This window comes from Arachis hypogaea, chromosome 3 (assembly GCF_003086295.3).
Source record: "Arachis hypogaea cultivar Tifrunner chromosome 3, arahy.Tifrunner.gnm2.J5K5, whole genome shotgun sequence".
NCBI lineage: Eukaryota > Viridiplantae > Streptophyta > Magnoliopsida > Fabales > Fabaceae > Arachis > Arachis hypogaea.
Genome location: NC_092038.1, coordinates 62,924,799 through 62,942,575, shown reverse-complemented (window position 1 = coordinate 62,942,575; position 17,777 = coordinate 62,924,799). Strand labels below are relative to the sequence as shown.

The 17,777-nt window shown below is 38.5% G+C and overlaps 1 non-coding gene across 1 annotated transcript; it reads right to left on the bottom strand.

The window, feature by feature from the left end:
• Nucleotides 1–9,704: 9,704 nt before the first annotated feature.
• LOC112793745 (small nucleolar RNA R71) lies at nt 9,705–9,808 on the bottom strand. The gene has a single exon (XR_003198442.1). It is a non-coding gene; the product is annotated as a small nucleolar RNA R71 (small nucleolar RNA).
• Nucleotides 9,809–17,777: the final 7,969 nt, after the last annotated feature.

Sequence of the window (17,777 nt, the reverse complement as noted above, 5' to 3'; positions counted from 1 at the left end):
TTTGACCTTCCTGCACTCGAAGTGGATTTTCTAGAGCTACAGAAGCCCAATTGGCATGCTTTCAAATGCGCTGAAAAGTAGACATCTTGGGCTTTCCAGAAATGTATAATAATCTATACTTTGCCCGAGATTTGATGGCCCAAATAGGCGTTCCAAGTCAGCTCAAGAATTCTGGCGTTAAACGCTGAAACTGGCACAAAAGCTGGCGTTTAACTCCAAGAAAAGTCTCTACACACGAAAGCTTCAATGCTCAGCCCAAGCACACACCAAGTGGGCACGGAAGTGGATTTTTATGTCATTTACTCATCTTTGTAAATCCTAAGCTACTAGTTCTCTACAAATAGGACCTTTTGCTATTGTATTAGACATCTTTTGATCACTTTAGATCTTAGGATCATCTTTGGACATCTAGTTCTTAGATCATGGGAGGCTGGCAATTCGGCCATGACTAGACATTGTTCTTATGTATTTTCAACGGTGGAGTTTCTACACACCATAGATTGAGGTGTGGAGCTATGCTGTACCTCGAGTATTAATGCAATTACTATTGTTCTTCTATTCAATTCGGCTTATTCTTGTTCAAAGATATCACTTGTTCCTCAACTTGATGAATGTGATGATCCGTGACACTCATCATCATTCTCACTTATGAACGTGTGCCTGACAACCACCTCCATTCTACATTAGATTGAGTGGACGTCTCTTGGATCCCTTAATCAGAATCTTCATGGTATAAGCTAGAATTGATGGCGGCATTCAGGAGAATCCGGAAGGTCTAAACCTTGTCTGTGGTATTCTGAGTAGGATTCAAGGATTGAATGACTGTGACGAGCTTCAAACTCACGATTGTAGGGCGTTAGTGACAGACGCAAAAGAATCACTGGATTCTATTCCGACATGATCGAGAACTGACAGATGAATAGCCGTGCTGTGACAGAGCGCGTTGAACATTTTCACTGAGAGGACGGGACTGTAGCCATTGACAACGGTGATGCCCAACATACAGCTTGCCATGGAAAGGAGTAAGAAGGATTGGATGAAGACAGTAGGAAAGCAGAGAGACGGAAGGGACAAAGCATCTCCATACGCTTATCTGAAATTTTCACCAATGAAATACATAAGTATCTCTATCTTTATTTTATGTTTTATCATTAATCCTCCATAACCATTTGAATCCGCCTGACTGAGATTTACAAGATGACCATAGCTTGCTTCATACCAACAATCTCCGTGGGATCGACCCTTACTCGCGTAAGGTTTATTACTTGGACGACCCAGTGCACTTCCTGGTTAGTTGTGCGAAGTTGTGATAAAGAGTTGAGATTGCAATTGAGCGTACCATGTTGATGGCGCCATTGATGATCACAATTTCGTGCACCAATTAGCCATGCGGGAAACCGTAGAGGACATGTTTTCACTGAGAGGACGGATGTTAGCCGTTGACAACGGTGATCCACCAGCATACAGCTTGCCATGGAAGGGAGTAAGCATGATTGGATAAGGACAATAGGAAAGCAGAGGCTCAGAGGGAACAAAGCATCTCCATACGCTTATCTAAAATTCCCACCAATGAATTGCATAAGTATCTCTATCCTATTTTATGTTTTATTTCTCTTTTAATTATCAAAACCTCATAACCATTTGAGTCTACCTGACTGAGATTTACAAGATGACCATAGCTTGTTTCAAGCCAACCATCTCCGTGGGATCGACCCTTACTCACGTAAGGTATTACTTGGACGGCCCAGTACACTTGCTGGTCAGCTGCGCGGAGTTGTGAGAGAAGTGTAAACTCACGATTTCATGTACCACGTTGCTACAGTCCTCACTAGTAGGCTAGGATTGTTGGGTTGTGGCCTCCAGTCTCTGCTTGTAGGACACCTGCATAACACATGTTAGAAGTCGAACGACAGTTAATTGAAAACTTTACGTCAAATGATGTTTACTCACATAATGATCGCAGACCGTTGATTAGCAAACCTCTCCTTGCTCTCCTTCAAAGTGTGAGTATACTTGAAGGTCTCCACAAATATCGCATCACTATCCAACGACTTAGATGATACATGTTGAAACAAAATGTTAAATCAAGTAATAATGATATCAAATGTCAAAGACAAACAAACTTAATTATAAAATGAAACAAGTTGCATACATTTACCTTCATGAAAGCCACTAAGCTGCCGGTGTACTTCGACGGCTTGGTCAATGCCCTATTAGTTTTATTTGTGAGACTGCAACACCTAAACCTCTCATCAGTCTCCCAATGAACGTACATTTCCTTCTTAATGTCCGAACAGAGCCAAATAGTGAGGTATTTGCACCTCTCACGTACGTCCTCTATCATCTACTGAAGCAGTCTAGTCATCTGATGGTCGAATATATTCCTGATCATGGCATCATGGGTCTTGTCCCATATAAATTTCTGCTACATATAGAATATTTACCACAATTTAATCGAAATTAAATACGTAATTAAATATAATTGAAGATAGAAATTAACTAAGATTTGAATATGTTGAGTTTTTATCGCCCACTTCTGAAACCATCGCTCTCTGGTCTCAGCAGGAAACTTCTTGTAGCTCGGCCATGGGTGGTTGTTGGTGGACGAAATTGTGATTCATACTTAAATTGTTGTTCGAAATTGATTCCCAGGTAATGGCCCCAAAAACTTGGTACTCAATACCATGGTCTAAACATAATTTCACAACTTCGCTCAACTAACCAGCAAGTGTACTGGGTCGTCCAAGTAATAAACCTTACGTGAGTAAGGATCGATCCCACAGAGATTGTTGGTATGAAGCAAGATATGGTCATCTTGTAAATCTCAGTCAGGCGGATAATAAATGGTTATGGAGTTTTCGAATAATAATAATAAATAAACTGAAAATAAAGATAGAAATACTTATGTAGATCATCGATGGGAATTTCAGATAGGCGTATGAAGATGCTGTGCTCCTTCTGAATCTCTGCTTTCCTACTACCTTCATCCAATCCTTCTTACTCCTTTCCATGGCAAGCTGTATGTAGGGCATCACCGTTGTCAATGGCTACATCCCATCCTCTCAGTGAAAAAGGTCCAAATGCTCTGTCACGGCATGGCTAATCATCTATCGATTCTCGATCATGTTGGAATAGAATCCCTTGATTCTTTTGTGTTTGTGATCATGCCCAACAATCGCGAGTTTGAAGCTCGTCACAGTCATTCAATCCCGGAATCCTACTCGGAATACCACAGATAAGGTTTAGACTTCCGGATTCTCATGAATGCCGCCATCAATTCTAGCTTATACCACGAAGACTCTGATCTCACGGAATAGAAGGCTCGGTTGTCAGGCGAGGGCAACCATGCATCGTGCATGAGGAATCCAAGAGATACACACTCTAGCTTTCGCTTGTAGAACGGAAGTGGTTGTCAGGCACGCGTTCATAGGGAGGGATGATGATGAGTGTCACGGATCATCACATCCATCAGGTTGAAGTACGAATGGTATCTTAGAATAGGAATAAATCGAATTGAATAGAAAATAGTAGTAATTGCATGAAAACTTGAGGTACAGCAGAGCTCCACACCCTTAATCTATGGTGTGTAGAAACTCCACCGTTGAAAATACATAAGTAATGAAGGTTCAGGCATGGCCGAATGGCCAGCCCCCAAAACGTGATCACAGGATCAAAAATACAATCCCTGATCTAGGATCAGTCAAAAGACTTTTAATACACTAGTAAAAAGTTCTATTTATACTAAACTAACCACTAGGATTTATAGAAGTAAGTAATTGATGCAGAAATCCACTTCTGGGACCCACTTGGTGTGTGCTTGGGCTGAGCTTGAGTTTTACACATTCAGAGGCTTCTTTTGGAGTTGAACGCCAAGTTGTAACATGTTTTTGGCATTCAACTCTGGTTCGTGATATGTTTCTGGCGTTTGACTCCAGAATGCAGCATGTAACTGGCGTTGAGCGCCAGTTTATGTCATCTAATCACGCATAAAGTATGGACAATTATATATTTCTGGAAAGCTCTGGATGTCTAATTTCCAACGCCGTTGAGAGCGCACCAACTGGAGTTCTATAGCATCAGAAAATCCATTTCGAGTGTAGGGAGGTCAGAATCCAACAACATCAGCAGTCCTTTGTTAGCCTTCTTATCAGAGTTTTGCTCAGGTCCCTCAATTTCAGTCAGAAATTACCTGAAATCACAGAAAAACACACAAACTCATAGTAAATTCCAGAAATGTGAATTTATCATAAAAACTAATGAAAACATCCCTAAAATTAACTATATCCTACTAAAAACTACCTAAAAACAATGCCAAAAAGCGTATAAATTATCCGCTCATTTGTCGTGCATCAACTTGATGATATTATTACACTCTTGTGTATATTCAATGTTATTTGGCACAAACATATCAATGAAAAACTTAAGATTAGTAATTTACCAAAAAATTATTTGAAGTAATCTATAAACTTCCATTATATTTAGATTTTGTAGAAATTTTGACAGAGTTTAATCTATAACTAGAAGGTGCCAAAAGCTCTATCCATCAACAATTTACTTAAATAATTCACAAACAAACCAATATGGCATTATATGACTTAAGCATCAACATTCAGAAATTCTCAAACACTTCTAGCAGTTCAAACCTACTAACATAAATCAAACTTATCTTAATAACCTAAATCTACTAAAATAGAAAACTTAAGATTAGCAACTACAAATGTTGAATAACAATGTTAAAATAATTTATATATAAAAGACTTAAAATAGTATTCATGCCGTCAAACCATCAGGTCATATCGTCATCCGTACGGCGGGAGGTGGTGGAGGGACATTTGGCTGGGACCCGTGAGAGGATTCTGACATGTCGGTGTTTGTCGCTGGAGGAGGCGTCATCGTCAAAATAGTGGGTTACTGAGCGGATGGAGGTGGTGGAGGAGCCCACTCTATTGAAGTAGCCAGACGACTTCCTGGTGGCGGGGGTGGCACAATAGAATGAGCAACGTAGTTGGGATTATGGACCATGATGAATGGCTGATCCTGTGCACCCCATGCATGTAACGTCCCAGGGGTAGTCAGAATAGAGGACGAAGATTGAGAAGTCCCAGGGTACCAGTAGACACCCTCCCTTTACCATGACTATGAGGCAAATTCGTGACACCTTTGCCTGTTGTCATGTCTGGAAAGAGCATACTAGCAAATACATATGTCACAACAACAATATAATAATAAAAAATATTTCACAACCTATAACTCAGATAAAAAATACCTCAGAAAGAGACTAGTTAACAAATTTTGGACTAAGTAAAGTTAGGTAATATAACTATAATACATATATTACATTTTATCGACAAAATATGTGATTGTAAAAATTATTAAAATAAATCCTTAATTTATTGAATCTCAAGCAATCCACCATGATATCTATGCAATATGCCTAACAAGAATAATATGGAAGTAAGAATTGACTTTTAAGAATTGAACCAAAATTTTATTAAGATCTTTTTGAGGTATTTTTATAAACAATTGGTGTGCGAAATCATGAAACACATCAAATAACACAACCAAATATTTTCTCAACATCAATTAACAAGTACAGTATACTAGCAGTAGCAGTTCACAACATTTCCAGCAACATATTTAAACAAACAGTTTTAATCAATCAAGCAATTCATAATTCTAAATATCTTTCAACAACTTAAAAGCTAATACCCTAAATCTAAGATATCTTAACAACCTAAAATACAAAAATTAGAAAACTAAATAGAGCCAACTATAAAACTAATTCAAAACTTAAAACTGAAATTTTAATCAAACCTAAACTGAATTAAACTCAAGTTAATGAAATTAAAACAAAAGTTGGTTCAAGAAATTGCAACGGAGTATACAGAAACAGGGGGAAGACGTAGTGGAGATGGCGATGGAATGAGGTAACAATGATGGCAATGGTTCAAGAACTCGAGGCAGTGATGATGCACGAAAACTTGTCTCTTGATGAGCAGATAATTTATACGCTTTTTGGCATTGTTTTTAGGTAGTTTTTAGTAGGATCTAGCTACTTTTAGGGATGTTTTCATTAGTTTTTATGCTAAATTCACATTTCTGGACTTTACCATGAGTTTGTGTGTATTTTTGTGATTTCAGGTATTTTCTGGCTGAAATTGACGGACCTGAGCAAAACCCTGATAAGAGGCTGACAAAGGACTGCTGATGCTGTTGGAATCTGACCTCTCTGCACTAAAAATGGATTTTCTTGAGCTACAGCACTCCAAATGGCGCGCTCTTAATGGCGTTGGAAAGTAGACATCCAGAGCTTTCCAGCAATATATAATAGTCTATACTTAATTCGTGATTAAATGATGTAAACTGGCGCTCAACGCCAGTTCCATGCTGCATTCTGGAGTCAAACGCTAGAAACACGTCACGAACCAGAGTTGAATGCCCAAAACACGTTACAACTTGGTGTTCAACTCCAAGAGAAGCCTCAGCTCGTGGATAGATCAAGCTCAGCCCAAGCACACACCAAGTGGGCCCCGGAAGTAGATTTCTGCATCAATTACTTACTTTTGTAAACCCTAGTAGCTAGTCTAGTATAAATAGGACGTTTTACTATTGTATTAGACATCTTTGGTCTCAGTTTCATTTTATTATTCATCTTAGGAGACTATTGATCATGTTTAGGGGCTGGCCATTCGGCCATGCCTGGACCTTCATCACTTATGTATTTTCAACGGTGGAGTTTCTGTACACCATAGATTAAGGGTGTGGAGCTTTGCTGTACCTCAAGTTTCAATGCAATTACTATTTTCTATTCAATTCGACTTATTCCTATTCTAAGATATTCGTTGCACTTCAACATGATGAATGTGATGATCCGTGACACTCATCATCATTCTCACCTATGAACGCGTGACTGACAACCACTTCCGTTCTACCTTAGACCGGGCACATATCTCTTGGATTCCTTAATCAGAATCTTCGTGGTATAAGCTAGAATTGATGGCAGCATTCATGGGAATCCGGAAAGTCTAACCTTGTCTGTGGTATTCTGAGTAGGATTCTGGGATTGAATGACTGTGACGAGCTTCAGACTCGCGATTGCTGGGCGTGATGACAAACGCAAAAGAATCAAGGGATTCTATTCCAACATGATCGAGAACCGACAGATGATTAGCCGTGCTGTGACAGAGCATTTGGACCATTTTCACTGGGAGGATGGGATGTAGCCATTGACAATGGTGATTCCCTACATACAGCTTGCCATAGAAAGGAGTGACAAAATTGGGATAAAAGCAGTAAGAAAGCATAGATTCAGAAGGAACACAGTACCTCTATACACCTATCTGAAATTCCCACCATTGAATTACATGAGTAACTCTATCTTTATTTTCTGTTTAAATTTATTATTATTATTCGAAAATCCAATAATCTCTTAATATAGTTGAATCCGTTTGACTGGGATTTAAAAGATGACCATAGCTTGCTTCATACCAACAATCTCTGTGGGATCGACCCTTACTCACGTAAGGTATTACTTGGACGACCCAGTACACTTACTGGTTAGTTGTGCGGAGTTGTGACAAAGTGTGATTTATGTTTGAGAGCACCAAGTCTTTGGAGCCATTGTTGATGATCACAATTTCGTCCACCAAGTTTTTGGCGCTGTTGCCGGGGATTGTTCGAGTATGAACAACTGATGGTTAATCTTGTTGCTCAGATCAGGTAATTTGCTTTTTGTTTTAATTTCAAAAATTTTTCAAAAAAATCTTTCGAAAAAATAATAAAAATACAAAAAATAATAAAATCATAAAAATCAAAAATATTTTGTGATTCTTGTTTGAGTCTAGTGTCAATTTTTAAGTTTGGTGTCAATTGCATGTTTTAAAAATTTCTTGCATTTTTCGATAATACATGCATTCATAGTGTTCTTCATGATCTTCAATTTGTTCTTGGTAAGTCTTCTTGTTTGATCTTGATGTTTTCTTGTTGTGTGTCTTTTATTGTTTTTCATGTGCATTCTTGCATTCATATAGTCTAAACATTAAAGATTTCTAAGTTTGGTATCTTGCATATTTTCTTTGCATAAAAAATTTTTCAAAAATATGTTCTTGATGTTCATCATGATCTTCAAAGTGTTCTTGATGTTCATCTTGACATTCATAGTGTTCTTGCATGCATAATGTGTTTTGATTCATAATTTTCATGTTGTGAGTCATTTTTTATGTTTTTCTCTCTCATAATTAAAAATTCAAAAATAAAAAACATCTTTTCCTTTTTTCTCACAAAATTTCAAAAATTTGGGTTGACTTAGTCAAAAATTTTTAAAATTAGTTGTTTCTTGTAAGTCAAGTCAAATTTTCAAATTTAAAAAAATCTTATCTTATTAAAACTTGTTCAAAAAATCAAATCTTTTTTTATTTGATTTAATTTTCGAAAATGTAATTTTTTAAAATATTTTTCAAAAATCTTTTTCTTAGTTTTATCTTTATTTTCAAAAATTATGCTAACAATTAATGTGATTGATTAAAAAATTTGAAGTTGTTAATTTCTTGTTAAGAAAGGTTCAATCTTTAAATTCTAGAATCTTAATTTTCAGTTTCTTGTTAGTTAAGTAATTAATTTTAATTTTAAAAATTAAATCTATCTTATCCTATCTTTTATATCATATCTTTTTCAAAATTTTATCTTTTTCAAAAATTTGATTTTAAAGTATCTCTTCTAACTTCTTATCTTCTTATCTTTTCAAATTTGATTTTCAAATCTTTTTCAACTAACTATTTGACTTTTTGTTTGTTTCTTATCTTTTTCAAAACCACCTAACTACTTTTCCCTCTCTAAATTTCGAAAATCACTTCGCTCTTTTTCGAAATCTTCTTAATTAATTAATTGTTTCAAATTTTAATTTTAATTTTATTTCACTTTTAATTTTCGAAAATCATTAACTATTTTTCAAAATTAATTTTTGAATTCTCTCTCTCATCTTCTTCTATTTATTTATTCATTTACTAACACTTCTCTTCACCTCTCTTCATCTCCAATCACTGCCTCTATCCTTACTCTTGTGTTTGGATTCTCCTTTCTTTATTCTTTTCTTCTTCTACTAATAATAAGGATCCTCTTTACTTTGACATAGAGGATTCCTCTTCTTTTTCTGTTCTCTTCTCTTTCATATGAGCAAGAACAAGGAAAATGGCATTCTTGTTGAAGCTGATCCAGAACCTGAAAGGACTCTGAAGAGCAAACTAAGAAAAGCTAAATTACAATGATCCAAAGACAACCTTGCTGAAATTTTCGAACAAGAAAAGGAGATGGCAGCCGAACCCAATAACAATAATGCAAGAAGGATGCTTGGTGATTATACTGCACCTACTTCCAAGTTTGATGGAAGAAGCATCTCAATTCCTGCCATTGGAGCAAACAATTTTGAGCTGAAACCTCAATTAGTTGCTCTAATGCAACAAAACTGCAAGTTTCATGGACTTCCATAAGAAGATCCCTACCAGTTTTTAACTGAGTTATTGCAGATTTGTGAGACTGTTAAGACGAATAGAGTAGATCCTGAAGTCTAAAGGCTTATGCTTTTCCCTTTTGCTGTAAGAGACAAAGCTAGAACATGGTTGGACTCACAACCTAGAGATAGCCTGGACTCCTGGAATAAGCTGGTCACGGCCTTCTTGGATAAATTCTTTCCTCCTCAAAAGCTGAGCAAGCTTAGAATGGATGTTCAGACTTTCAAGCAAAAAGATGGTGAGTCCTTCTATGAAGCTTGGGAAAGATACAAGCAGATGACCAAAAAGTGTCCTTCTGACATGTTTTCAGAGTGGACCATATTAGATATATTCTATTATGGTCTATCTGAGTTTTCCAAGATGTCATTGGACCACTCTGCAGGTGGATCCATTCACCTAAAGAAAACGCATGCAGAAGCTCAGGAACTTATTGACATGGTTGCAAATAACCAATTCATGTACACTTCTGAGAGGAATTCCGTGAATAATGGGACGCCTTAAAGGAAGGGAGTTTTTGAAATTGATGCTCTGAATGCCATATTGGCTCAGAACAAAGTGTTGACTCAGCAAGTCAACATGATTTCTCAAAGTCTAAATGGATGGCAAAAGGCATCCAACAGTACTAAAGAGGCATCTTCTAAAGAAGAAGCTTATGATCCTGAGAACCCTGCAATGGCAGAGATAAATTATATGGGTGAACCTTATGGAAACACCTATAATTCATCATGGAGAAATCATCCAAATTTCTCATGGAAGGATCAACAAAAGCCTCAACAAGGCTTTAATAATGGTGGACGAACCAGGCTCAGCAATAGCAAGCCTTTTCCATCATCTTCTCAGCAACAGACAGAGAATTCTGAGCAAAGCACTTCTAATTTAGCTAATCTAGTCTCTGATCTGTCTAAGGCCACTTTAAGTTTCATGAGTGAAACAATATCCTCCATTAGAAATTTGGAGGCACAAGTGGGCCAGCTGAGTAAGAAAGTTACTGAAATCCCTCCTAGTACTTTCCCAAGCAATACAGAAGAGAATCCAAAGAGATAGTGCAAGGCCATTGATATACTCAACATGGCCGAATGCAAGAAGGAGGGAGAGGATGCGAATCCCAATGAGGAAGATCTCATGGGACGTCTCTCAAGCAGGAAGGAGTTCTCTATTGAGGATCCAAAGGAATCTGAGGCTCATATAGAGACCACAGAGATTCCATTAAATCTCCTTCTGCCGTTCATGAGCTCTGAAGATTATTCTTCCTCTGAAGAGGATGAAGATGTAACTGGAGTGCAAGTTGCTCAATATCTAGGAGCCATCATGAAGCTGAATGCCAAGTTATTTGGTAATGAGACTTGGGAAGGTGAACCTCCCTTGCTCATTAGTGAACTTGATACATGGGTTCAGCAAACTTTACCTCAAAAGAAACAAGATCCTGGGAAATTCTTAATACCCTGTACCATAGGCACCATGACCTTTGAGAAAGCTCTGTGTGACCTAGGGTCAGGCATAAATCTTATGCCACTCTTTGTAATGGAGAAGTTGGGGATCATTGAGGTACAACCTGCCTTATTCTCATTACAATTGGCAGACAAGTCAGTAAGACAAGCTTATGGATTAGTAAACGACATGTTAGTAAAGGTTAAAGGCCTTTACATTCCTACTGATTTCATAATCTTAGACACTAGGAAGGAGGAGGATGAATGCATCATCCTTGGAAGACCTTTCCTAGCCACAACAGAAGCTGCGATAGATGTTAACAGAGGGGAATTAGTTCTTTAATTGAACGGGGACTACCTTGTGTTTAAGGCACACGACTATCCTTCTGTAACAAGGGAGAGTAAGCATGCAGAGCTTCTCTCAATACAGAGTCAAACAGAGCCCCCATAATCAAACTCTAAGTTTGGTGTTGGGAGGCCACAACCAAACTCTAGGTTTGGTGTTGAATCCCCACAATGAAACTCTAAGTTTGGTGTTAGGATTATACAACATTGACCTGATCACCTGTGAGACTCCATGAGAGCCCACTGTCAAGCTATTGACATTAAAGAAGCGCTTATTGGGAGGCAACCCAATTTTTATTTATCTAATTTTTTTTTATTTTATTGTTCTTTTATGTTTTATTAGGTTCATGATCATGTGGAGTCACGAAAAAAATATTAAAATTAAAAATAGAATCAAAAACAACAGAAGAAGAATACACCGTGGGGGAAGGACTTACTGGCGTTTAAACGCTAGTAAGGAGCATCTGGCTGGCGTTCAACGCCAGAATAGAGCATGGATCTGGCGTTGAACGCCAAAAACAAGCAACATCCTGGCGTTCAAACGCCAGGAATGCACCCTGAGGAGAGCTGGTGCTGAACGCCAGAAACAAGCATGGAACTAGCGTTCAACGCCAGAAACATGCTGCACATGGGCGTTGAACGCCCAGAACATGCATCACTTTGGCGTTTAAATGCCAGAATTGCATGGAAAGGCATTTTACATGCCTAATTGGTGCAGGGATGTAAATCCTTGACACCTCAGGATCTGTGGACCCCACAGGATCATCTCAGGATCTGTGGACCCTACAGGATCCCCGCCTACCATATTCTCCCCTCTTCTCAACATTCATCCTCTCTTTCCAATAAACACTCTTCCCCAAAACCCTTCACCAATCACCTCAATCTCTCTTCCCAGTTACCCCCTTCACCACTCACATCCATCCACTCTTCCCCATAAACCCCACCTACCTTCAAAATTGAAAATTTCTTTCCCACCCAATCCTACCCTAAAAGGCCGAACTTACTCTCTCTCCCCTCAATATATAAACCCCTCTATTCTCATTAATTTTCACACAACACAACCCCGTCTTCTACACCTTGGCCGAATACACCTCCCCTACTCTCCTCCATATTTTCTCTTCTTCTTCTTCTTCTTTTCTTTCTTCTCTTGCTCGAGGGCGAGCAATATTTTAAGTTTGGTGTGGTAAAAGCATAAGCTTTTTGTTTTTCCATTACCATTGATGGCACCTAAGGCCAGAGAAACCTCTAGAAAAGGGAAAGGGAAGACAAAAGCTTCTACCTCCGAGTCATGGGAGATGGAAATATTCATTTCCAAAGCCCATCAAGACCACTTCTATGATGTTGTGGCCAAGAAGAAGGTGATCCCCGAGGTCCCTTTCAAGCTCAAGAAAAATGAGTATCCGGAGATCCGACATGAGGTCCAAAGAAGAGGTTGGGAAGTTCTAACCAACCCCATCCAACAAGTCAGAATCTTAATGGTTCAAGATTTCTATGCCAATGCATGGATCACTAGGAACCATGATCAAAGTAAGAACCCGAACCCAAAGAATTATCTTACAATGGTTCGGGGGAAATACTTAGATTTTAGTCCAAAAAATGTGAGGTTGGCGTTCAACTTGCCCATGATGCAAGGAGATGCACGCCCCTACACTAGAAGGGTCAACTTTAATCAAAGGTTGGACCAAGTCATTATGGACATATGTGTGGAAGGAGCTCAATGGAAAAGAAATTCCAAAGGCAAGCCAGTTCAACTAAGAAGACTGGACCTCAAGCCTGTGGCTAGAGGATGGTTGGAGTTCATCCAACGCTCCCTCATCCCCACTAGCAACCGATCTGTAGTTACTGTGGATCGGGCCATCATGATTCATAACATCATGAATGGAGAGGAAGTAGAAGTTCATGAATTCATCTCCCATGAATTCAACAAAATAGCCGATAAGCCCTCTACTTTGGCAAGGCTAGCTTTTCCTCATCTTATTTGCCATCTATGTTACTCAATTGGAGTTATCATAAAAGGAGACATCCTCATTGAGGAGGACAAGCCCATCACTAAGAAAATGATGGAGCAAATAAGAGAGCCCACTCATGGAATCCAAGACACGCATGAGGAAGCTCATCACCAAGAAATCCCGGAGATGCCTCAAGGGATACACTTTTCTCCCAACAACTATTGGGAACAACTCAACACTTCCTTAGAAGATTTGAGTTACAATGTGGAACAATTAAGGGTGGAACATCAAGAGCACTCCATCATTCTCCATGAAATTAGAGAAGATCAAAGAGCAATGAGGGAGGAGCAACAAAGGCAAGGAAGGGACATAGAAGAGCTTAAGGACATCATTGGTCCTTCAAGAAGAAGACACCACTAAGGTAGATTCATTCCTTGTTCTTATTTTTTTTTGTTTTTCGTTTTTATCTATGTTTTGTGTCTCTACTTCATGATCATTACTTTGTAGTCACTATGTCTTAAAGCTATGAATAAATTCCATAAATCCTTCACCTCTCTTAAATGAAAAATGTTTTTAATTCAAAAGAACAAGAAGTACATAAATTTCAAAAATTGTCCTTGAATTTAGTTTAATTATATTGATGTGGTGACAATACTTTAATTATGAATGTTAAAATTGTTGGCTCTTGAAAGAATGATGAAAAAGAGAAATGTTATTGATGATCTGAAAAATCATAAAATTGATTCTTGAAGTAAGAAAAAGCAGTGAATAGCAAAAGTGGCGAAAAAAAAGTAAGCAGAAAAAGCCAATAGCCCTTATAACCAAAAGGCAAGGGTAAAAAGGATCCAAGGCTTTGAGCATCAATGGATAGGAGGGCCCAAGGAAATAAAATCCAGGCCTAAGCGGCTAAATCAAGCTGTCCCTAACCATGTGCTTGTGGCATGCAGGTCCAAGTGAAAAGCTTGAGACTGAGTGGTTAAAGTCGTGATCCAAAGCAAAAAGAGTGTGCTTAAGAGCTCTGGACACCTCTAACTGGGGACTCTAGCAAAGCTGAGTCACAATCTGAAAAGGTTCACCCAGTCATGTGTCTGTGGCATTTATGTATCTGGTGGTAATACTGGAAAACAAAATGCTTAGGGCCATGGCCAAGACTCATAAAAGTAGCTGTGTTCAAGAATCAACAAACTTAACTAGGAGAATCAATAACACTATCTGAAATTCTAAGTTCCTATAGATGCCAATCATTCTAAACTTCAAAGGAGAAAGTGAGATGGCAAAACTGTTCAGAAGCAAAAAGCTACAAGTCCTGCTCATCTAATTAGAACTAATATTTATTGATATTTTGGGATTTATAGTATATTCTCTTCTTTTTATCCTAATTGATTTTCAGTTGCTTGGGGACAAGCAACAATTTAAGTTTGGGGTTGTGATGAGTGGATAATTTATACGCTTTTTGGCATTGTTTTTAGGTAGTTTTTAGTAGCATCTAGCTACTTTTAGGGATGTTTTCATTAGTTTTTATGCTAAATTCACATTTCTGGACTTTACTATTGAGGGACCTGAGCAAAACTCTGATAGGAGGCTGACAAAGGACTGCTGATGCTGTTGGAATCTGACCTCCCTTCACTCAAAATAGATTTTCTAGAGCTACAGAACTTAAAATGGCGCGCTCGCAATGGCGTTGGAAAGTAGACATCCAGAGCTTTCCAGTAATATATAATAGTCCATACTTTATTCGTGCTTAGACGACGTAAACTGGCGCTCAACGCCAGCTCCATGCTGCATTCTGGAGTCAAACGCCAGAAACACATCACGAACCAGAGTTGAACGCCCAAAACAAGTTACAACTTGGCGTTCAAGTCCAAGAGAAGCCTCAGCTCGTGGATAGATCAAGCTCAGCCCAAGCACACACCAAGTGGGCCCCAGAAGTGGATTTCTGCATCAATTACTTACTTCTGTAAACCCTAGTAGCTAGTCTAGTATAAATAGGACGTTTTACTATTGTATTAGACATCTTTGGTCTCAGTTTCATTTTATTATTCATCTTAGGAGACTATTGATCACGTTTGGGGGCTGGCCATTCAGCCATGCCTGGACCTTCATCACTTATGTATTTTCAACGATGGAGTTTCTGCACACCATAGATTAAGGGTGTGGAGCTCTGTTGTACCTCAAGTTTCAATGCAATTACTATTTTCTATTCAATTCGACTTATTCCTTTTCTAAGATATTTGTTGCACTTCAACATGATGAATGTGATGATCTGTGACACTCATCATCATTCTCACCTATGAATGTGTGACTGACAACCACTTCCGTTCGACCTTAGACCGGGCGCATATCTCTTGGATTCCTTAATCAGAATCTTCGTGGTATAAGCTAGAATTGATGGCAGCATTCATGGGAATCTAGAAAGTCTAACCTTGTCTGTGGTATTTCGAGTAGGATTCCGGGATTGAATGACTGTGACGAGCTTCAAACTCGCGATTGCTGGGCGTGATGACAAACGCAAAAGAATTAAGGGATTCTATTCCAACATGATGAAGAACCGACAGATGATTAGCCGTGCTGTGACAGAGTATTTGGACCATTTTCACTGAGAGGATGGGATGTAGCCATTGACAACGGTGATGCCCTACATATAGCTTGCCATAGAAAGGAGTGACAAAATTGGGATAAAAGCAGTAAGAAAGCATAGATTCAGAAGGAACACAACACCTCCATACACCTATCTGAAATTCCCACCATTGAATTACATGAGTAACTCTATCTTTATTTTCTGTTTAAATTTATTATTATTATTCAAAAATCCAATAATCTCTTAATATAGTTGAATCCGCCTGACTGGGATTTACAAGATGACCATAGCTTGCTTCATACCAACAATCTCTGTGGGATCGACCCTTACTCACGTAAGGTATTACTTGGACGACCCAGTACACTTGCTGGTTAGTTGTGCGGAGTTGTGACAAAGTGTGATTTATGTTTGAGAGCACCAAGTCTTTGGAGCCATTGTTGATGATCACAATTTTGTCCACCATCTCTCAACAAATTCCCTTCTGCAAGTATACTGAATTGTTGTCAAGTAAAAACTCACAATAGAGTGAGGTCGAATCCCACAAGGATTGATTGGTCGAGCAACTTTAGTTGGGAAGATGAGCTAGTTGAACTAAACAGAAATGGGGTTGAGAATTATAGAAAATAAATTGTAGGAAAGTAAAGTGCAGAAAGTAATTGCAGAATCTTAAATGGGGAATTGGGTAGATAAGCATAAAGGTAAATGGCAAAAAGTAAAGAGAATGGGTAAGATCAGAAATAGGGGATTCATTGGGCTTAGGAGATGTTGCATTCTCCAGATCAAGTTCATTCTCATCTCTTCCTCAATCAATGCATTCATTGATCTCCTTGGCAATCTTAGGTGATTGGATCCCAATTCCTTGGAAACCCAATCTCTTTAAGCTTGAACAATTGCCTAATTCCTTGATTTAATTGCTCATGGGAAGAGATGAAGTATGGTCACTGATTATACCACATGTATTTCCAAATCAAAGTGCTGGGAGGATTACATGTCACTATATTCGTCCAAACCCGAATTTGGTCCAACATGAGAAAGCATTTCTAGCATGATCTCCTCATCCCTTTTCCAAGGCTCACAGGAGATCCAATTATGGAGAGTTTCTTTTCCAAGACAACTAACCAATTGAATTAAGATTGAAAGCTTTCTAGTAAATCAAGAGAAAAGAAAGAGGTAGAAGAATGAAAACTATAATTGATCCATCAAATTACAACAGAGCTCCCTAATCCAATGAAAGGGGTTTAGTTGTTCATAGCTCTGGAAATGGAAAATGATGAAGAAGAATACATTCTAGAGTAACTAAAAGTGCAAAAAAGTGAATGTACAAGGTGTAGTTCTCCAAATTGCCAAGCTCATCTCTAGTTCAAAACTACTCCTATATATACTACTCTTCCTGCTCTTCTAGTTAGTTCTTCAAGTCTTGGTTATGGGCCTTTGATCTTGTGTTGAAGCAGTTACAATCTTCAGTGGGCTCAGCTTTGTTTTCAGAAAGGTGTGAGTTAGGCATGGGCGTTAGTTAAGACGTTAGTGGTGTTAACATTAAGTGAAAATGTGGGTTCGAGAACGTTATTGACGATCACCTTTTTCATTAATGTTCCAACCCAAAATGATCCATGTTAACTTCAACATTAGTGGCACTAACATGACCACTAACGTTGCCTCTTGGTCCTTCACAAACGTTATTGGCACTCACCTTTTCCAATAACGTTGCTTTTTGCCCCCTTTCCCTATGTTATAGTTCACGTTAGTATGACTAACGTGACTCTTAACGTGGGCATGCCTAAGCTTCGAGAGCGTTAGCAACACTTACCTTTGTCACTAACGCTCCAAATGCCCCTCCTTCCCACGTTGGAGTTCACGTTAATTGGATTTACGTGGCCACTAATGTGGTGGTGACTGCCATCTACAACGTTAGTGACAAAGGTGAGTGTCACTAATGTTGGCTTATCATGCTTAGCTCCACGTTACTTCTCAC